Source organism: Mesocricetus auratus, unplaced genomic scaffold (assembly GCF_017639785.1).
Source record: "Mesocricetus auratus isolate SY011 unplaced genomic scaffold, BCM_Maur_2.0 Super-Scaffold_100676, whole genome shotgun sequence".
Lineage (NCBI taxonomy): Eukaryota > Metazoa > Chordata > Mammalia > Rodentia > Cricetidae > Mesocricetus > Mesocricetus auratus.
Genome location: NW_024429266.1, coordinates 10,161,378 through 10,184,349, shown reverse-complemented (window position 1 = coordinate 10,184,349; position 22,972 = coordinate 10,161,378). Strand labels below are relative to the sequence as shown.

The 22,972-nt window shown below is 44.2% G+C and overlaps 1 long non-coding RNA gene across 2 annotated transcripts; it reads left to right on the top strand.

The window, feature by feature from the left end:
- Nucleotides 1-6,904: 6,904 nt before the first annotated feature.
- Nucleotides 6,905-19,073, top strand: LOC110343192. Of its 2 annotated transcripts, none has more exons than XR_005874020.1 (3): nt 6,905-7,355; nt 16,882-17,000; nt 18,378-19,073. It is a non-coding gene; the product is annotated as an uncharacterized LOC110343192 (long non-coding RNA). The 2 variants fall into 2 exon arrangements; XR_002385397.2 differs by lacking the exon at nt 6,905-7,355 and adding an exon at nt 16,232-16,569.
- Nucleotides 19,074-22,972: the final 3,899 nt, after the last annotated feature.

Here is a 22,972-nt window from a genome sequence, read left to right as displayed (position 1 = left end):
TTGAACTCAGAGATCCACCTGCCTCTGCCTCTTGAGTGCTGGGATGAAAGGCGTGTGAGACCGCTGCAAGGCTGTGCATCACCGCTGCATGGCTGTGCATCACCACTGCAAGGCTGTGCATCACCACTGCATGACTGTGCATCACCGCTGCATGGCTGTGCATCACCGCTGCATGGCTGTGCATCACCGCTGCAAGGCTGTGCATCACCGCTGCAAGGCTGTGCATCACCACTGCAAGGCTGTGCATCACCACTGCAAGGCTGTGCATCACCACTGCAAGGCTGTGCATCACCACTGCATGGCTGTGCTCCAGTTTTCATTCAGCCCAAGGCCCATCCCATGGGACTGTGCTGCCCACATGCAGGGTGTCTTCCCTGCTCAGATAATCATTCTAGAAACGCCCTTGTAGACTTGCCCAGAGGATTGTCTCCATGGTGGTTCTTAATCCCAAGAGACTGACAATCAAGGTTAACCATCACAAGGTATTAGCTTCTTACTGTTTTCTTAGGATGAGGATAATATGAACCCCTTCAATCCTCACGACATGTTGTCTGCACTCGCCCTGGGAGGAATCGGAGACAGGGAGGTAAATAAGTTGCCTGCAGTCTAATCAGTGCATAGCCTCAGGGAGAATTCCCTCAGAAAGGATCCAGAAACTTAGCAGCGCATTTCTGCATGGCTATAGTTAACAAAAGTCTAGAGCTAGCTCTGATAGCTGTCCTGTGTTCTCACAGTTAGCCTCCTAGCAGCTGAAAGTTTCTCTATAACATCTACACACACACACACACACACACACACACACACACACACTCACTCACTCACACACACACTCACTCACACACACTCACACACACACTCACTCACACACACACTCACACACACACTCACACACACACACTCACACACACACTCACACACACACACACACTAAATGCAATAAAGACATGCAGATCAAGAACATGCTTCCAAACTTAACACTACTGCAAAAGACTTGGAGGACAGTGTCCCTCCTGTGCCTCTCACACCCTATCAGGTACACCTGTTGCTACTAACTTAATTTCCTTCGGTTGGTAAATTATATTTGTTTTTAACTGGTACTTGAACATGTAAGAATCATACATAGTAACTGGGTAACATATAATGGCTAGATTTTGCATGTAGAGTATAATGTTTACATCATATGAAAAATATCTGTCTCCTCAAACAGTCATCACTTCTTTATGGTGAAAGCTTTTCAAGTTCCTTCTCTTGCTTTGTGTCAGTCGCTGTCTTAACAGGACAGCATATTAACTTACCCACATTTTGGCTGAGTTACAATATGGTGACTCGGAACACATTTGGTACTACACCTCTGTCCAGCTTGTTAAAATTTGGAAAGATTTCAAGTTTACAGCAAAATGAAGAGTATCAGTAATGCACACTTTTATGTCTTAAATGTCCAGAACAGCAAGCAATAATGTGGTTTTGTTTTCACCAGGCTCTTGTGAGGGGTTCTCTGTGAACCTCCACAGCCAGCAGAGTGCTGATCCTTGGGAGACAAGAAGACAGTTCAGTTCAGCTCGACTAATTAGCCAGTGTTGGTTTGAACTTCTGGAACCTGATCCTGGTAGCTTACTAAATTTAGGCACATTTGAGCACAGCACAAGTTGGTGAAAACTTTCCTGGTGATAATTAACTCAACCCCATGTTGCAAAATGCATGTGACACTTTCCATAAAGATAGGTTCTATTATTGACTGAGATTTTCTTTTAAAAAGCTTATGGTCTGGGGAAGGGTCCAGTGTAGTCTCTGATCACAAGATAGCACTAAGTCCACCAGGCTGTTAAACACATCTGCTCTCAGGCTTCCAGACAGATAACAGGTTTTGTTTTCCTTCCTTTAAAGGAACAACCCTCTATGCTAACAAGGATCCCTGTGCCTTCTACAGGTTCTGATATTTGAAGGGAAACACAGAGGGAGGATTAAGACCGTTTTCCTTTATCTCACCTCCTCCTGTAGCCCCATAGGCACCTCAAGGTACTCAGAGCTGCACAGGACCAGCCTCTTCTTCAATTTCTTGACTCAGTTTCTTTGACAGAAAGCAAGACACACATTTTCTTTTCGTGGTTCTGTGATGAACCCAGGGTCTTTGCATGCTGGGCAAGCACTCTATGGTTAACCTACATTTCTAGCGTTTTGGTTTTTGAGGCAGGGTGTCTTGAGCTGACCTTAAACTTGCAATTCTTCTGAGTCCTGGAGGAGAGATGATTATTAACTATTGTGACTCTAGCCTTACTTTTGCTACTGTGGTTCAGGGTTATAGCCTTCATTAGCATTATTTAATTTGGTGATGGTTTTACTGCCCTAACTGAGCTTCTGTCCACTGGTCTTCCACCTTCGGTCTTGTTACAGACTGAGTTATTTCTCACAGGATCAATTCCGTCACTCTGGATGACAGTAAGTGCAAACTTATTACGCTCACATGGTCTTTCCTGCTCCAAACTCTTTTGCCCATGGCACGCCCCATCACTAACCTTCCACTCCCAATTACACTAATCTCCTTTGCATAGAATGTTCCTCTGACTGACTGATAGTTAGCTGGCTGATTCCACTACTTCTCATGTAGATTCCACCACACCAGAAAGTCTCTTGACCTGATGTGGCTTACTAACCCAGTTCTTAATACATATTTCATCATAATCTTTTGCATGCATTGTAATAATCATATATGGACCCCAAATAGTATTTATCTTTTAATCATAAGCACCCCCAAAAGGGCTCATCTCAGGCAAATGGGTAAATACATGAGTAGTTTCTTGACTTCCACTTCAAGCCTTTTAGAAATGTAGTCATATTTCTTGGATATCACATGGAGTGAGAACTGTAGACTCTGATATTTCAACATTTGGTCACCAATTGGTGTCACCATTTGGAGAGGTTGTGCATCCTTGCTGGGGAAATACATCATTTCCAGGCATCTGTACTGCCCTGTCCTTGGGGCTCTGACAGGATACGCCCTCAGCTGCAGCCACTAAGAGCACCAACTGTGCACATTCACCATGTGCACCCTACATACCATCCCTTTCTCTCTCTCTCTCTCTCTCTCTCTCTCTCTCTCTCTCTCTCTCTCTCTCTCTCTCTCTCTCTCTCTCTCTCTCTCTCTCTCTCTCTCTGCTGCTCCTGTCTCCAGAGGCCAGTATCCCCGTACCCCGCCCCCTTTCCCCATTCCCTTTCCCCTAATTAAAAAAAATCCTCCATGTGAGCTCTGTCGCATGATGTCTTTCTCACGCTACTTTTTAAATTTGCAACATCATTATGGCCTCACCCCTGTCCGTTTCTCTGTCTCTGGTCTCTGGTTCCTTTGTGTGACTGGGATGTGATCACTGAGCTTCCTTGCCCCTTGCCATTCCTCTGCCACCATTACGAACTCCACACCTCTGGAGCCATCAAAGAAAGCTCTCTCCTTTCGAAATTTCTTGGTATTTATCACAGCAGTGAGAAGTAACTAGCATAGGTACTGATTCACTTTGAGTTAAGTAGTAGCTTGAGTAAGGGCCATTAAAGTAATGATAGTTCAGGGGGAAGCTTAACCAAGGTATTCTGGAACCCAGTAATAAATTATATGGATGACTCATGGAAATAATTGCATGCATTCTGTTGACTTGTAATGGACATATAGTAAAGCTCATTTGTTTAAATTACACAGTTTAATAAGTTCCAACATAGGGCTACAAGACCAACACCACGATTAAGATAATAAACATGCCCATTGCTATCATGTGGGTTTTCCCAGTCTGAAGTTATTTCATATAAAGCTACTATGAGTGTTGAATGTTTGAGAGCACCAGTCTTATGTGTATTAATATGAATATTTTATTTAGGCTGACATTAAAAGCAAAAAAATCTATTAAATGTTTAACTTTTGGGTAAAACAACTATTTTCCAAAGTGGTTATACCAATTCACATTCCCTCACGTAGTCTATCAGAGAGGGAGTGACTGCGTCATCATCAATCATAAACAGCATAGGGGGTACAGCGATATCTCACTGATTTTATTTTGCATTTCACTCACGCCAAACAATCTTAACCATCTTTCCATGTACTCATTTCCTATCTTTGTATTTCCCCTATGAGTTTCTGCTTCAAATATTTTACTATTTAGTAGTTTATTAGTAACTTTTCTCATTGTGACAAAGGAAAGTTAAGGAAGGGAAGGTCAGTTGTGGCTCATAGTTTGAGGATGAATGTCATCATGGTGGGGTCTCAAGGCAGCTGGTCATGATGTATCCACACTCAGGAATTAGAAAGAATATCGTTAGTGCCCAGTTAGCACTAACGATAGTTTGTTTATTTGATCCCAGTATTCTAGCTCATAGGATAGGATGATGATACGTACATCTATTATGGTTATTTCCTTCTTAAACCTCTTTGGAAACAAACTCATGGACTGTGCAGATGTGTTCCTCCTGGTGACTCTATATCCAGGGACCTGACAATGAAGACTGAGCATCCCAGGTTGCCCACATTTTTCTGCAGAATTTGGAGAGTTATTTAGAAACATTGACTATGAGCTATATATCAGATAGGTATTTTTAAATCATTTTCTTGCAGTGCATTGATTGCCTCTTTTGTTAAATTATTATTATGAAAACTTTCAAACTTAGACAAATAAATAATTTAATATGATGAATCTTTCTGTTCCCATCACTCAGGTTCAACCACCATAAACACAGAAATTTCAACCTGCAGAGTCCATAATTATTTAGCAGTTCAGGGCCAGTCATTATTAAAATATGATAAATTATGAGAGATCAGAGTGCTTTGCACAAAGGAAATTCATTAAACTTTTCTTTCACATACACAGACAAATAGCTCGAATCTCCATTACATTTTTAAACAGAGATGAGAGCAAATACCCCTTGTTTACAATTTTATCAGAAAAACATTAGTGTTTAATTATTAAATGTGACATTAGTAGAACATCTTCGTAAGTAACAATCAATGTGTCAGAAGTTGCTTCCTAGCACTAATTTATTGGGATTTTGCTGTTTGTTATGCTGTTATTTATTTAAGCAGTCTCTCACTACAAGACATACACACACACACACACATAGAGGGAGAGAGAGAGACAGACAGACAGTCAGTCAGACAGACAGACAGAGACAGAGAGTTGTAATTTAAGAAAAGCAGAGTGAGAGAAAGATGCCATGTAACAGGGTTCAAGCAGGGGGATCTTTATTAGGTGAAAAGGATCATAAAAAGGGAAAGGGGAGGGAGGAGACCAGCCTCTGGGGACAGGAGCAGCAGGAGAGAGGGAAGAGGGATAGAGAGAGAAAGAGAGAATGTCAACATATTTGCCATTATTTGATACGAGCAGAAAGTGACCCATGTGCTGTTCTGACAGTGGTGCAGAGTAATAATCTAAAAACAGTGCTGTGGTCCCAGCTGAGATTACTGGACCCTGGGGAGTGGTCTGGGTCCTCACAAGTGCAATAGAACACAGTATGATGCCTGAGGCAGAGAAGTAAAGACCTTGAATTCAGTCTCTCCTACTCTCCAGAGTGTGGTTTTAGGAAGATATTGAACATACTCATTGCTGGGAAGTGTGACTAAGTAGGTAGGACCTCTATGTAAAAGCTAAACTCTGCTCTCAGTGGGTGCCATTCACATAGGTAGTACCAGCTGTTGTCAGGATTGATCTGGTAGCCTGGTGGACAGAGAGCCTGGTGGACAGAGAACATCAACTTAAATTCACCACTAAAACTCATGTCCAGTGTTAACTTCCCTGAAAAATCCACTCACTGAGCTTATCAGCCATTTATTCAAAAAATAAAGTTCTGTTAATAAATAACTTAAACTTTTAATCACCATAAGTCAAAGAAACTAACTCTCCGTGATTTATTAATGCAAGCTTCAAATACACAATAACTAACAAGATTTTATTCTGTATAAAGCAAGATTAATTAGTGTATTTGGATAAATTCAGATATTAGAATGCACCTGAGCATTGTTTCCTTCCATATCCACCTCATTTTCCAGCTGTGCCCAGTCCCTGAGTGTCCCCTGCATGACTCTGGTGTAGGTATTGTGCACCAAGTAGCTACTTTGCTTAGGTGCTTGGGAATTTACTGGTTCCTGATAAAACAAAACAGCAGTTTTCCTGTCTTCCTTTCCTCCCTCCTTTCCTTTTTTCCTCCCTCACTTCTTGCTTCTTCCCTTTTTTGTAGGAAACAACTACTACACAGGCATAATTATTAATACCAGATATTTGAAGGAAGATAAGAAACATCCTCTGTCCTCATACTGAACCCAGAAAGCAGACAAGAGATGATTGCAGTATAAGGTTAAGAAATTTCTACCAGTGCTTGAGATATTTGAGAATGGAGTTCCACGGGAGGAAATGCAGCAGCTTTGGACCTGTGCCACTTTGAGGGTCTGAAGAACACTTACAAGACTCCTCTTCATCTTCCTATTCCACTATGATCATGTGGGCCTCAGAGAAGAAGAGACTGTGGGACACGGCAACTCAGGTTCTAGAAACGAACTGTCTTCAAAGACACTGGAAGCCCTTTAGTTTGGGAAATATACAACAAAACAGAAGCAAGAAAGCCCTGCCTCACACAGCAAATGACTATATCTATGACAAGGTCTAAAGCTGGAGCATTCAACAGTCCTGGGTAGTTTCAGCATCACAGAGCTTCAAAATCTAAATTGTGTTGTGAAAGTTCACTCAGCATTGTAAAAATGGATGTCTTCATCTTACATTTTCCTACTACAAAAGTTAAGTATATTTATCCAACTTCAAGGAAACGGAAGATCTAGTGATAATCCTAAGCGAACTTCTCTCTCTCTCTCTCTCTCTCTCTCTCTCTCTCTCTCTCTCTCTCTCTCTCGTGTGTGTGTGTGTGTGTGTGTGGTGTTCGCACAAGTCTGTAAAGACCAGAGGTCAACCTCAAATGTTGTTCTTTAGGACACTGTCCACCTTGATATTATAAACGGAGTCTTCCTCTTTTCTCCAGAACTCATTGATCAGGCCAGGGTGGCTGGACAGTGAGAGGCCCAGGCATACGCCTTCCTCCATGTACTGAACACTGGGATTGTATGTGCTCACCACCAGGCCCAGTTTTTATGTGTCTTCTAGGCAACTCCACTCAGTCTTCATGTCTGTGCAATAAGCACTTAGCTCACTGTGCCTTCTCCCCAATTCCCCAAGGGAATCTTGACCGTTGTGAAGCCATGGGAAGAGAGAATGAAAGACAGTGGGAGAATTGCATTGCCTGTGTCCTAAAGGCCCTCTCTTCCACCACAGATCCCAGACTAGCTCATAGAAAAGGCAATTACAGACACAGGAAGTGGACAACCCATTGTCACAGAGGTAAGTTAGTAGAGACTTGGAATTGTAAATCTGGCCTGACTTTCCATCAAAAGCTAGAATCTCCCTTCATAACGACCTCACTGATGGATTCAAAGAAAATCCGAGTCAATCATGTCTTGTTTGTATTCCTACTAGAATTCAGATTTTAGAGATGATGAACCATGTATAATACTCTTTTAGATTTTGGATGAAGTAATCAAGGATCAGGGACATTGAGGAACTCTTCAGGCATATTGATAGTGGCAAGCTAAAATCATAACATATTCCTGTTCTATCCATTGTTCCTACAAGGCAGAGCTGTCTTCTATCATGAATGTTATGGTCATGTCTTTGTTTATTACTTCCATAGCACTGAACATAGCTACATGCCTTTGTTTATGACCTCCATAGCATTGAACATAGCTACAATATGTGAATGGAAATTTCCGTCCCACCTGGTCCTGCAGCCATTTTGTCCCAAATAAATACACAGAGGCTTATATTAATTATAAGCAGTTTGGTCAGTGACTAAGATTTCTTATTGGCTCTCTCTCTTAATTATTAACCAATTTCTATTAATCTATGTATCTCCGTGTAGTCTTGGCTTACTGGAGAATGACAGCACATCCTATCTTCCCAGTAGCTACAGGGTGTCCCCCTCATGACTCTCTCTCCTGGTTCCTTTTTCCAGAATTCTCCTAGTCTGGTAGCCCTGCCTATACTTCCTGCTTGGCTATATATTGCTTGTCCATTGGCTGAAGCAGCTTTATTCATCAACCAATAAGAGAAACATATATTCACAGCATAGAAAAGGACATCCCCCATCATACATGTCTCGGTTTATGACATCCAAAGCATTGAACATAGCTAAATGTCTTTGCTCATGACTTCCATAGCATTGAACACAGCTAACAAGTGTTCATGGCTATTCCAAAAGTTAAGAAACACTATGATACCATGATGGTGTTTCCTGTGCTTCCTTATTCCACTTGGAAAAGTAATTAGTTGTCTTAGATATGTGGGAACACCAGACCTTGAGCAGAGACCCACTTCCCCTTCTGCCTGGGAGTAGGCAGCTGTAAGACAATGTTTAGTAAAAACATGTTTACTAAAAACGATACAATAAGTTCCTGGGAAAGGCCTTCCCATGGAAACCGCCCTGACCTCGACCTTGTCCAGAGACTAACCGCACCTTCAAAAACCCACACACATCCACCTCTGGTGTCAGAGCAGAACCAGCCAGGGGAGAGGAGAGAGCAGAAGTTTCTCTGGTGGGAGCTTTTCTTAGGAAGTTTTTCTTGAACCTTTTTGGAGCCTGTTTAAAGTTCTCTTTATATCGTTGAATGAGTCTCTGTGTTGTCAATCCCCGACACCCTCCGCACGTTCTCGGACACAGGCCACGCTGCAGATGTGACAATATATTTTCAGACTTCCCAATGGGTGATATTATTTGTGGGTGACCAGTCCAAAATTCACTGAAGAGTTCTTGTCAAACATTAAATTAATTTGGCTAACTGATACCCCAGTGTATATCTTAACCAGAGTGAGAAACTGGGCATGTTTCACAGCTAAATACTTCTAATTAATTGATTCTCATTACTTTATACCAAGTAACACAATCATTCTTAAACAAGTGACACAGTGCTTTATAGAGCATGCTCTCAATGGAAACATACAACATTGTGTACTTAACAATAAAGTATGCTGCATGACTCATCCTTTCTGTTTGTTTTCTCTTTCTCCCCTTATTTTAGTTTTGATGCAAAGTCTTATTCTATAACCCAAGCTGGTCTCCAGCTTACTATGTAGCCCAAGTTGGCCTTGAATCCACAACAAGCCCCCTGCCTCAGCCTCCAGAGTATTCAGATTACAGTGACATACCACCAAGCCTGGCTCTGAATCTTCTTTTCAAGAGAAGCTCTTGAAATACAAAATTAAAAAAAAGAATGCTGGCTATGAAAAATGAATGATACACATAAAGTTGTTCAGTTGGATGAACTTGAGAAGGCATATTAAAGGCAGAGCTATGTCTCTATAGCCCCGGCTGACTGTGGTCACCACACGTCCACCCTCTGGTAAAATTCAGCCTTAGGCTTTAAATCTGTTGACCAATCCAGGTCCAAGGATGCCTTCTGATCTATCCTAGGATCTTGTATGTGGTTTTGTAGTTTTGGTGTGATTGGAGCAGGGATTTTGTGATGTTCATTGGTCCTTCTATGCTTATAACATTTTTAAGAAGATGTCTTGGGCTCAATAGATATTAATTGAATGAGTTTTAATGAAAGAGAGATGTCACCAGTTGGTAGTAATGGACTTGAATGATTATCCTTGTGTTTCTAATCACTGAGAGGTGAGCAGAGTTGTCTAAAGTACTTTTTCCTAGTGGCCCATCCTCAATATATGTAGCCCATAAAATCCAAATATTCTTTTTTTAACATTTTTTATTTTAAATAGCTTGTTTTACATGTCAATCCCAGTTCCCTCTCCCTCCCCTCCTCACGCACCCTCCCACCATCCCCCCATCCTCCCACCCTATTGCCAATTCTGTCCACATAGGGGATATCTAGAGTCTATCATTTCATTCAGGGTAGGGGCCAGGCACTTCCCTAAGAGTCCAGGCAGAGAGAGCAACCCTCTTTGTGTTATGGACACACGATGTCTGTTAGTATTCGAGGGATAAACACTGATCCACTGCTCAGGACCCCATATGTAGCCCAGGCCTCCTCATTGACTCTCACATTCAGGGGGTCTGGATCGGTCCCATGCTGGCCTCCCTGCTGTCGGTCTGGGGTCCAATAGCTCTCCCCTGTTTGGATCAGCTGTCTCTGCTGGTTTTGCCAGCCCATTCTTTGCCAATTTTCTCTTCGCTCCTCTCTCTCTGTCCCTGGGTTCCTTGGGTTCTGTTCAGTATTTAACTGTGGGTGTTTGCCTCTGCTTCCATCAGTCACTGGATGAAGGCTCCCGGATGGTTATAGACATCAAGTTCACTATCAGGAATAGGCATTCGAGGTGGTCTCTACACTATTGCTTAGCTTGCCAATTGGTGTCATCCGTTTAGATCACTAGAGGTCACAATGGTGCCTGATCTGTCTTCTAACCTATGATTCCCTCTTCCCCCTATCCTACCCCCCAGTGGACCTTCCTGTTCCTCCAAGTCCTACTCTCTCTTCCACTTCTCCCACTCTCTATTTCCCAGGTTCCCCTCCTCCCCACCCCTCGCCATGTTCCCCATCTGTTCAGAGGATCTTGCCTCATTTCTCTTCTCTTGGGTACCATGTATATCTTTTAGGTTCTTTCCTTTTCCCAGACTCTCTGTCAGTGGAAGTGCAGACTGGCACTCTCCTAATCCATGTTTAAAATCCATATATGAGTGAATACATACCATGTTTGTCTTTTTGTGACTGGGTTACCTCACTCAGGATGGGTTCTTCCAGTGCTATCCATTTACCTGCGAATTTCAAGAAAATCCAAATATTCTAAGAACAGAAGCACATCAGATAAAAGCCAGAAAAAGTGCTGCACCATGGCATTGCCTTCTCATTAAACTTTCAGCAATACAAACTCTTCATCATTTTGGGAATCAGAGGGAGATAATGGTCCAATCTCAGGAAAACAGTGCTATTAAAAACACAAACCCTACTCAGTGTGTCTTTTAGTTTCCCCTGTGACTCCAATTAAGATCACATCAATTAAGTGAACTTATCATTTTGTATCATAGAGCATTTGAAAATTGCATCAAATTTGAGTTGGCATTTTCTCCCTTCCATGATAAGGAAGGCATCTAATTGCATCACCCTGATTGCATATTTAGTTCTGAAGCAGCTGCACAAACATCACAAGCAATATAGGAAAAAAATACAGGGAAAAATGTATAGAGGCTAACATCAACAGACATATCTCTGAGACAGGGAGTCCTATGGGTGGTTAGTTCTGACTGAGATGACTCAGAATGGGAAGATTATGAACCCCTCCCTGGCACACAGCAGTCCTGAAGTCAGAGCTTTTGTTCATATAACCTTAAATGGTCTTCGCTAGTGGCGACTCTGGACAGTGTTCTCACTCTCGGCAAGACAAAAGATCTCTCCCCACACTGGACCATCTAGCACGGTATCTTTGGGATGGGATCAAGGCAGGGGATGGGCAGCTGCCTGTTCATTATCTCTGGGAAAGTGGTCTAATTTCTGTTGGTACCACCTTTCTGCAAACCTTACAGAGTGCCTGGATGATTTCTGAACTAGTGCATCACAGTCTCTTGGTGTGGGGAAGGTGCACAGGATAACCTCAGTTTCCCTATGTGCCCATGTGTTCACAGCTAAGAGCCTGGGGTATGTGGCTAATCACCTGCCTCAGATTAAGCTGTACACCCTGGAGGAAGCTCCCTCACTTTTCCATGCCTTGTTTTGTCCTTTGTAAAATGGACGAGCAGGGGTTGAGGGTGAACAGTGGTAAAATGTGTGCTTAGTTTGCACGAGGGTCTGGGTTCCACTCCCAGCTCCCTCAAATAAACAGCACTGAAAAAAATCATTCTCTCTGCGAGGTGGGGGATGGTGAGTGAAGGGAATGCAGGCTTCCTGTTCAGCACATTAAAAGTACGTTAGCTCTCAGTAAGTGATGGCTGCTCCTCTGACTGTTTTCCGCATGTGCCTCCTGCTGCTTTCAGACTGACTCCTACAGAATCTGTGTGAGAAGGGCTCTCAAAACCAAATGATACCCACCCCCTTTTCCCTGACAAAGCCTTCCAGAGGAGTTCCAGAGGTACAGGCATCAATGGTCCTTTCTTGTGTGTGTGTGTGTGTGTGTGTGTGTGTGTGTGTGTGTGTGTGTGTGTGTGTGCGCGCGCGCACATACAAAGCCTTCAAGAGAAGCTCCAGAGTCAGAGGTGCAGGTATCAATGGTCCTTTCTTGTGTGTGTGTGTGTGTGTGTGTGTGTGTGTGTGTGCATACAAAGCCTTCAAGAGAAGCTCCAGAGTCAGAGGTGCAGGTATCAATGGTCCTTTCTTGTGTGTGTGTGTGTGTGTGTGTGTGCATGTGCATGGGGGTTACTCCCACCCTCTTTCCTATGCCATGCCTTGTTGTCTGTAAAAGGGGGAGGGTGTAAGCAACACAGAAGAGGACAAAGGAGAGCTTCAGTATTAGTTGATTTGGGGGAGGGGCTGGATTACTGATAATACTGTTTTCTTCTCTGTGCTCTACTACATATTGTAGTACTTATACAATGCCATTTTACAAAATGATGTAAGCAAGCAAACATTATAAATGAATTCTGCTGAAATACAACCATTCTTGAAGGTTTTGAGAGTTAACGCATGTGTTTCTAATGATTCCACATATTCATAGTGTGAACTTGACTCTTGTCAATGCAAGTCTTCTCTTCCTTTCCCTCTCTCTCCCCCTCTCCCTCCCTCCTCTTCCCTCCTTCCCTCTCTCCCTCCCTCCCTCTCTGTCTTCCTCCCTCCCTCCCTTCCTTCCTTCCCCTTGTACTCCTCTTTTTCTTAGTCCTTCTCTTCCTAACTCTCTTCTTTCTCCTTATCTTCCTCTTCCTTTTTTCTCTCTCCTTAAAACAATAATTAAGAGCAGATTTGGCACAAAGAGCTTAGAAAAACCAACCAGCCGGGCGTTGGTGGAGCACGCCTTTAATCCCAGCACTTGGGAGGCAGAGGCAGGCGGATCTCTGTGAGTTCGAGGCCAGCCTGGACTACCAAGTGACTTCCAGGACAGCCTCCAAAGCCACAGAGAAACCCTGTCTCGAAAAAACCAAAAAAAAAAAAAAAAAACCAACCAACCAACTAACCAACCAACCAACCAAACAGACAAAACACAAAAAGACTTTCACAAGTGACAAGGAAGCATTCTATCTGTTAAAAATATAAGCTCCACCTAGGCGCAGAGGGCAAAGGTTCCAGGGTTTCTCTGACCTTCTCTGCTCCTGCTCAGTCTAGCCTGTAACTGTCATGTCTATACATCATTTTAAATCTCCCGCATGTAGTACACACACGTGTGTGTATATTTGTGCTTTCATTGCTAGCCTGTTGGGTTTTGTTTTGAAGAACAAACTGGAAAACCTTTTGCCTTCCTGCTGGACAGTTGTAGCTACCCCCATGGGAAGTGAGGGTTTGAGTCCAAGCTGCTGGGCAAGAGCAAGCAGCTATGCATCCTTGTCTGAAGGTCACAGGCCACAGTAGCCTTCACACAGCCCTAGCCCCAACCTGGGTGTCCTCATGTGCCCCCAAGTACAGTAACAGCGCAGACGTGCTGGTGGTGGCCGCTGGCTGAGCCTGCTGCTGACAGGTGCAAGAGCCGTGTGTCACATGAGTTCTCTAAAAATAGGGCCAAGAAAGGAAGGGTCTCACGTCCAGCCCTCTAGGTGGACTATAATAAGATGTTCACCTTGTGAACACACACCGTCAACCGAATTTCAACACTGTAACTCCCATGTCCACACTGACAGCTGCATTAAACTCTTTGCAAAAGCAGTTAGTTACTTTGATCAGAATAATCCATGTGCGCTATCTTGAGGAGCTTTAACCTGAAGCTTTTTCTGAACGGGGGAGAGGGGAGGATAGACCCATTTTTCTGCATGACAGCCGTCCATTTCTGCGATTCCAGGCAAGCTTTCCCTGCCTCCTCCCTGTCAGCCTTTGTTAGCTGTGACCTTTCAATCATTTGGGATGCTCCTAGAGACTTTAGGGTTTTAGTCTGTCCCCGAGGACACACTGGACCCTTCCTGCTTCCCATTTTCATGATGAAAGGAAAACCCTCTTCCACAGGAGTCCAAAATCAGAGCTGTTGGATGAGCTGGTCTGGAGTGAGTGGCACACACTAGTGTGTTCAGGGAAGACATGAGCAGGGAACACTCCATGAAGCTGGTGTTGCCCAGCGTGTAAGCAGGTCAGGCAGTGTGAGAAGTCTACTATACTCTTTCTGAGCGTGGGAGGCAGGTCCTGCACAGTGGGACTCCACAGGCGGTGCTGTCCCACCTGCCCATTTGACAGTTTAGAACTGCTACACTGCTAAGACAGAATTAGTTTTTATTGCTAAATGCCCAAAGGCAAGGCTGCTGTCTGATGTTTGGCTATCATTTGAAACTACAAAGGATAGGATGTCAATATTAAAAGTGTTGCCCTAATCATTTCCAAAGACTTCAGCGTGCCTTAATCTTATAAAAGAATGATTAGCAACTTTTCTTCAAAAGGGGCTTGTTGTTTTGAGGGGAGGATGGTGGTGTTCATTTATTTTTGCTTTTGGGTGTATTTAGGGTGTGTGTGTGTGTGTGTATGGTATGTGTGTGTGGTATATGTGTATGAGTGTGTATATGTGAGTCGTATATGTGTGTGGTAGGTATGTGTGTAAGTATGTATGAAGTGTCTCTCTCTCTCTCTCTCTCTCTCTCTCTCTCTCTCTCTCTCTCTCTCTCTCTCTCTCTCTGAGTGTGTGTCCAGGTGCATGTGTATGCACTTGCATATGGGGAACAGAGGACAATTTTGAGTGTCATTACTTAGGTGCTGTCCATCTTGTTTTTGGACACAAGATCTCTCATCAATTAGAAAAGGCTGCCCGGCCATCAGGCTCCGAGTATCTGCTTGTATCCCCTTCCCCAGCCCTGTGATTACAATTGTGCACCACTGCCTCTGGCATTTCTAAGCGGGTTCTGGGGATTGAAGTTGGGGCGTCATGCTTTTGAAGCAAGCACCTTATGAATTGATTTACCTAGATTTGATTTTTTTTTCTTAAAGATAGGATAGTGTCATGATGCCTAGGCTTGCCAAGCCTAATCGACCTTCCTGCCATAGCTTATCTGGTGACTGAAGGCGACCATGTAATTATATCACTAGACCCAAGATAAATGATAAATGGGTGTTTGTTGGAGACAATTACACAGAAAAATGCAAAGAACCGCTGGAGCGTTTTCCTGCTCTTCCTGCTGGATCCGATGACTCACCAGCAGTGAGCAAAGGAAAGCCTCCCCTCAAGCTCCTCTTTCTGCTTCTGTCCTCCTGAAACCACACCCAAAGGGGTATGGCCACAGTTACAGGTCCACAGACCAGCCGCCTACAGGTGACTGGAACTACAGGAGTGCAAAGGGAATACTGGCTTGCCCAAAGCACAGGTTTCTTCACAGTTAAATATGAACTATTTACATGGGAGTGGAAGTCACTGGAATTGTGTAAGAGGACAATTTTAGGCCGCAATATAAATGAAAGGCCATGAAACCTTGCTCAATAATTTACACACACTTCTGAACTCCGCTTCATCAATATTCTGCATTTTAATGCTATTTTATAGTGTCTTGTTGTTTTGGCTATCTTGTTGTTAGTTGTGCAATTTTGTGCTTTATCCCCCTCAAAAAAAAAAAAACCAAAACCAAAAAACAAAAAACCTGAATGTATGAGTTCCTTAAAGGAAGTCACTACAAATAGTACGATCCTGCCTTTGATATCTTTGCAGAGCCTCTGATAGACCTTTCTGATTATGTTGGCAAGTGTTGGCTGCATATCTTGGATGTAGGCACATGCACCACTCCTGACCTTGTCAGGATTCCCCTCTACTCTTCTGTGACCACTGTGCCCTGCCCCACCCCTCCCCACAGGAAGACATCGCTGGCAGGCACAGCCCTGGAATCTGTCTCTACCACACACTGTCCCTGACCTGTGCCTCCAGACTTTCCACTCTGCCTTCCAAGTCACAGTCAGCCCCTGCAGAGCGGACTCTCTCCCGACTGGGTGCAAGTGGACCTGGGCCCACATTCCCAGATGCCACACTTACTACGCAGCCATCTGCACACAGAGCACAGGTGCCTGGAACATCTGGGCTTCCTGTGACTCAAACCCCCTGGATCATGTGCCCAGCCTCTCTCATGTGGCCTCTCATGGGGACAGGCCAGTGCACTAGAGTTATTTTTGACTGATAGACTGCCAAAAGGTCTCTGCATAGTAGCCCACACTCTCTGCTGTCCTTGCCGATACAGTGTAGAGTGACTGACTGGAAGGGTAGTGAGTGCCAAACAAAGAGAGGGGACACAGATGTCGTGGTATAGGTCGGGAGCTGGGACTGTCTGTTTCTGAACCCAATACCCGCTCTGGGTATCCTCAGAATACTATCTGTGACTCTGCCTGCCTGTGTGACATGGAATAGGACAACTGCTTTGAACAACTTCTTCAGAAGACATGGAAGACAACTCAAAGGATATAAAAACAATCACAAAAGACGTGTCGGACACACAGGGGGCTGGTTTGAGGTTGAGAACACTTATTTATTATACATTCCGTTTTTATGTTTATTGAATGCTATAGGAAATTACATTTGTATCGTGGCACTGAATCAATAATCCTGAGATACAGAAAGATTGTTCTTATTTTATAGAAATTGAAGCATGGAAAGGAGAAGCTGCCTCTCGGGGCTATGTAGAACGTTCCTAGCAGGGGCAGTGCCGGTTCCAGCACAGGAAGCAGTGCCGATCCTCTAGTTGTTTGTTTTGCTCTGTGAAAGTTGGAATGTATTTGTAATTTAATCAACCTTAGTTATTGCTCATTAAAACTGTTTTTCTCAGGGCCTGGGGAGACAGTTGGTGAAGTGCCTGCCACACAAGTAAGAAGAACTGAGTCTGATTCTGACAACCCACATAAACACCAGGAGTGTGAGGCGGCAGGCTTGCAACCCAAGTGCTGGGTAGGTACAGGTCAGTCCCTGTCCCATCTAACCTGTTCAGTGAGCTTCAGGCCAGTGAGACGCTGTCTGAAAAAGGAGGTGAGTGGTGCCTGGGGGATGACCCCTGAGGTGGTTCTCTGTTCTCCACATGCATGCACAGCTGCAATACATGAATATACACACATTAATGCACAAGTTGCTTTTCTCCTATGAGTAAATGAAAAAACGCATTGTCTCTTCCTCTTTGCATACTTCGTAGTCAAGTGAGCCTGTGACTAGTTTCAAAAAGGGAAGTCTCATGAGTCTCAGTGCACAATGTACTGTGTGTGCATGTGTATACATGCATGTGTGCTCATGTAAGTGCCTCTGTGTGTGTATACATGTGTATGCATGTATATGTGTGGTGTTGCAGTATGTGTGTGCGCGCGCGCTCGTGTGTGTATGTGTCTGTGTGTATCTGTGTGTGTGTGAGTGTTTAGTGTTTGCACATCTGTGAGATAGGAAAACAGAAGAGAATCAGAAGATGATGTTGGGTGTCGTGCTCTTGGCTGTAGTTCTCAAGACACTATACTGAAGACAGATATATGTAGTATGAGCTGTATGAAGCCATGGAAATCTGGGATTTGTTAGTTGCTGGGGTCTATGCTATCCTAACTGATTAAGGACTGTGAAAATGAATTTTAAATTTCCAGAGTGCATTAGAATCAAACCTGTTTGTCTGAAAGAGCTTTAATGATTGTTCCTTTATTCATGAAGGAGATGGAAGGCCAGGCTCCCTTACCACTCTTTCTACCCAAAGTTCCTTCAGCCCTGTGCACTTTAATGTGCATTTAATTCAAGGAAATTGTGGGTATGATCCCGTGAAACATTACCAATGTGTTCAATGTTTGTGATGTCCAGTTGATAATATGCTTGGAAACCCCAGTCATGGGGAGTGTTCCATAGTTTCTAAACACGCAGCGATGGAGAGTCTTGCATAGTTCCTAAGCATACTTGTTTTCAACAATTAGCTGTTAAAAGAAGCTCTTTTGGCTAAGTCAGTCTTTTTCTGCAATGTGCTCTCAACTGTCCCATTCTCTTCAAGTGCCACAGAGAGCACACGGCTTTCCTTTTCATGTCATCCCTCTGAATTATTTAAACAGCGCAGGCGTCCTAAAGTAGTTCTGCCTTTTGGCTCTCCTCGGTTCATTCCTTGTGTTAGATTATTTCAACATACTTAATCAACCTGTCCAGTCTCTGTACTGTTTAAAGGGGTAGGCATCCATAAGAACACATAATATTATAGGAAACATGTCTTACTCTGTGTGAAATAAAATAGCATCATTCTGATCTGTGTGTCTTGTTCACTAACAACAGCTTAAATCCATGAACTTTAGCTCTTGTTTTGTTTTTCCTTAGTGACAGTATCAGCTGTAACACCCCGCAATGGAAGTACCATTCACCATCCATGACAACGTGCTATTTCTGACCTCACCATGTCCCTGATAGAGCAAGCAGCTCCAGTGAAGATACTCCTTGAGTTCATCCACCGGACATCTGCATATGCTGCTGGCCTCATTGTGAGCTTTTACTGCTCTGTCCAGCACACTGGGCTATCTATGTCTTTTTTGCCCGATTATAGGTCTGCTATTAGTCTATTCCTGTAACCTGCCATTGTGTGCTAGCCTGGCACAGAGGAACAGAGGGATTAGTTTGTCCTGCTAATTGGCATCTTTGCTTCTAAATGTACACAGTCTATAGCTGACAATCACTAATATGCTTACCTGTTTATCTGCACTCCCACCCTAGAAATGTTGTGTTATCATCTACCCAACACACGTGCTGTTTGTCATATATTCTTGGAGGAGACAGACTGTGACTTGGCAGGGTTTACTTATATAGAACCTCTGGGTGCTCTGAGGTGGCATTTGTCACAATCCACAGATTAAACGGCTTCTGTTAGCTTACTTTTTTTTCACTTACTCTAGTGAATATTGGCTTGATTCGTCTTTATCTGAAAAAGTCACTCTCCTATTAGAAAAGATTCTGGTGAACTAAGAGTTTGAGATTTGGAGTTCAAAATAACGAATAACTAAATAAAATGAATTAAAGGTATGTCCCTTTTCAAGGGGCTCATGAATTTCATAAGCAATTTTTTTCTAGCTAATCTGCCCACCTTTTTTCTCGTTCTTCCTTCTCTCCCCCATCTCTCCATTTGCTTACTGTAATGCAAGCCCTTAGCCATACTTCAACTATGGCTGGATCAGACCCTTTTAGGAATCTATGGTCCTATAAAATGTGGATGGAAAGGAGAAAAATCTCCTCTTATTTTACTCCTCAGTGACTGGCAGTTTTCTCAGGATGCAACGGGGTATATTCAATGTATTTTAAGTAGGTAAAAAAAATCTTAGTGTTCTTCCCAAGAAAGGAGCTGCGTTTTTCTTGTTCTCATTCATACTCTAAATACGTCTTTAAAAGAGTCCTTTTCCTCCCCAATTCTTTCAGCTTGGTTTTTGTTGCATTGTGCTAGCATGCATGTTGTTCTCCTTTAAAAATTCTATTGTTCTTGGGATTTTACCTCTCTCTTCACACAAGTTCACACTGATTTCTTTAACGCTATAATTCTTCCTTGTCCTTTTGGCATGCACTTCATGCACAAGTAAAGAGCCTGGCGGAGGAGACCCTTGAAGATGTGCTGCTCTGGTCTCTATACCACAGGCTCAGGGACAGGATTGCACCAGCCAAAATCTGACCTGCCAGGTCTCCTAGGAACATGGAAGTTGAGGGGCATGCTTTCTGAGCTAGGCCACTTCAGTCCAGTGTTACAGTCCTGTACCAGCTTTTTCCTGCTCAAGGATGGTCCAAGGATTCACTTGAGACCTCCTCAAGGCTTCTAGCATGGCTGTCTCAATGCTGTGGCTCAGGAACTCCGTCCGCAGGGTGAATTTGTTCCTTTTTGGTTCCTCAGGTATAATGACGTGAGCAACCCGGCACTGGGCTTGCTAGTTCACTTCTCGCCCCTTCATCGTTTGTTTTCCATTATCCCTGGGAAGACTAGGGAAACCCAGACTAAGTGCTTCTTCTGTTAACTGAGCCATCTTGTCCTTGAAGAGGAACACTTGTCCTTCCTTTTGCCTGGAATGTCATTTTTAATTTCCTTCCTGTTAGGCAACTCTAGAACACATTACATGAGGGGCCAGGAGGATGGCCCAGCTGGGAAAGTGACTGCTGGGAACCCAGCAGCAGTGTAGGGGAGGTGGAGACAGGAAGATGCCTGAGGCTTCCTGGTCATCCAGTCTAGCCAAACTGGCAAGTGCCTGCTTCAGTGAGAGACCCTGTCTCAATATATAAGGTGGAGAACAATGGAGGAAGACCTGATATCGACCTCTGACCTCCACATACACAAACATGAGTGAAGGTACTCCTGCTTGCATGTACACAGACATGGAAATACCATCATGGGGTGGTGAAATTCACTATCCACTCATTTCTGGGTTCCTCATCCCATGTCTATGTGAGTTGGGGGCATGGGTGCTTCAACCAATGTTTTGAAAATAACCCTTAGTTTAGAATCCTTCTGTTGGTATACAGATAGCTTTGAGCTAGAGTTACAGGTAGTTGTGAGCTGCCCATCATGGGTGTTAGGATCCAAATACCAACCCTCCATAAAAGCAACAAGTCTTCTTATCAACTGAGCCATCTCCAGGCCCCTGTCCAGTCTTCTTCTGGCTTAGTTGTTTTCCAGGTAAAAATAGCTCCCAAAGAAAGAAAACCAAGGCCCCTCCCTGGATACCATCCACTTTCCAACCTTTTCCACTGTCATCATGTCCCAGTTTCCTCTGCCTGGTGTATTTATGAACCTACAGTTTTCTCTGTCCATGTGTGGCTTAAAGACCACGACCCATGTCCCGGCCATGCAGGGTGGCTCCGGGAGTCAGTCCCCAAGCCTGCCCATGTTGAGAGGACAGAATGTGGAGGGGCACCACAGGAGGGGTGTTTTCAGGTCACAGGCTGTCTGGGTTCTCTCCGGCCCAGTGGATGTGTTTGCAAAGTGGATGAATGACCTTTCGTTCCTGGACACCCAGAGGGCCAATCAGTCTGTTCTCGCTTCACTGAGAAAAGCGAACAAAGCACTTGCCACTCGGAATGAGAATAAAAGATAAACAATGATAAAAATAAACACACATCCCCCAGTTTAGCTAGGACACCCCAAGTCTAACAGATGAAGGAGCCTTTTCTCCTATTTCTTCTGAGAGTAGAAAAAAGTAAGATAAAAACCACTACACTGGAGAATATTTCCAACTGGCATGGGGGTGCGGTGTGCGTACCCAAATGCGCGTGACCCATGCTGCCCCTAGCGTGTTCTCTTCTCTCAGCAGTGCTGGGCATTGTTTCCACTTGGGTGCTGGTGGATTGCTTATGCAATCATCACCTGCCAGGAGTCACTGGCATGCTCACTTGACCCAGACAACAAACACGCTGTTTAGACAGGCATGGTCTCACACACACTAACCAGGGCAGCTCTGTCGGAATAGGTCTGGGGGGGAGGCTTCAGGACAGGCAAGATGACAATCCCGCAGAGCCCCCAGGGAGATGGTTAATGGGTTCCCTACCTGCTCTTCTGGATGGGCTTCTCGCCTCATAACCATATTTATTTTCCTTTCTTTTGCTCTGGAAGGAAAGGAATCCATATTGCAGAACAATTAGAGCAAGAAGTCAGACATTATCTTTAACAGATGACTAAGTGAAGCCAAGTGTGCCCTCCAGAGTGGAGGGTAGATTGACTGAGGATTGAGGGCAAAGGGTCACCTGTAGCCCCTGGCCTTGTCGGTGTAGACAACCATTCTCCTCTTATCCACCTGACACAGACTCCTTCCCAGAACAGGCAGAGTCTTTCTCAGAAGCTACCCTTACTCATAATCCAGTCTGTTGCAATTACACACATTGTATACCAGAATGTGTATAAAGAAAGGCATAACCACTCACGAGGCTGGAAAGGTCGTCAGGGGAAAAGGCAGCAGTGCGTTGTGTGCCGGGCTCGAGGGAGCCAGCGGGAAGCTACTGCTGATGCCTGCTTTGTCCTCCCCAGAGCCCTGTCCTGCCTCGTGTGTGGTTCAGCTTAGCTATGTCATTCCAAGCTGCAAGTCCTCTCATTTTTCTTCTCCAACATTGAAGAGCTGGGTGTTTGAGCTCTAACATACATTTATTTATTTATTATTTATACTTGTGTGTGCGTGCGTTTGTGTGTGCGTCCATGGCTCCTCTCTCGCTCTTCCTCCCACTCTGCCCTCTCATGGTCCGGTTTAGTCTGCAGGTCACGTTCAGACGGAACTCCGTCCTCCCGCCTGCTTTCTCCCTTCTATCTACAACAGAAATCTTCCCTGTACTTTAGGATTAAGCATGTCATCCTCCCTTTGTTTCATTTTCTCATTCAAAACCCACACATCTGTAGCTTACAGCACGACCTTCTGGTTTCCGCATCCGCCTGATGTGCGAACTCACCAGCGTGCTGGCTGGGGTCCCCTGCACATGCCTAGCAGCCTTCCCAAGCCCTCCGCATCTCTCCCCGCGCCTTTGTGAAAAGTCTAACACAGTTCCATGTACTGGATCATTCACGTTGGACTGGATCTGTCGCTTCCTGTGAGTAGGGGGGCTATTAGTGTGTTCATATGTGTTAATACATGTGTGTATTTGGGCACATGGGTGTGTGGGGGCAGAGGTCACCCTTGAGTGCCCTATTTCAAGATACTGTTCAGCTGGTCTTTTGAAACAAGGCTTCTCATTTGACTTGGGGTTTATCTGTTTGGTTGGGCTGCCTGGCCAGTGAGCCCCAGGGTTCTGCCTGTCTCTGCCTCTCGGGGACCTGGATTGCTGGCACATGCCACTACTGCTATCCTTTTCACATGGCATCTGGGGACTGAACTCAGGACTTCACACTCATAACAAGCTCTTTACTGACAGCTATCTCCCAGCCCACTTTGAAATAATAAGATCTTTCTAGAATAAATGGACTT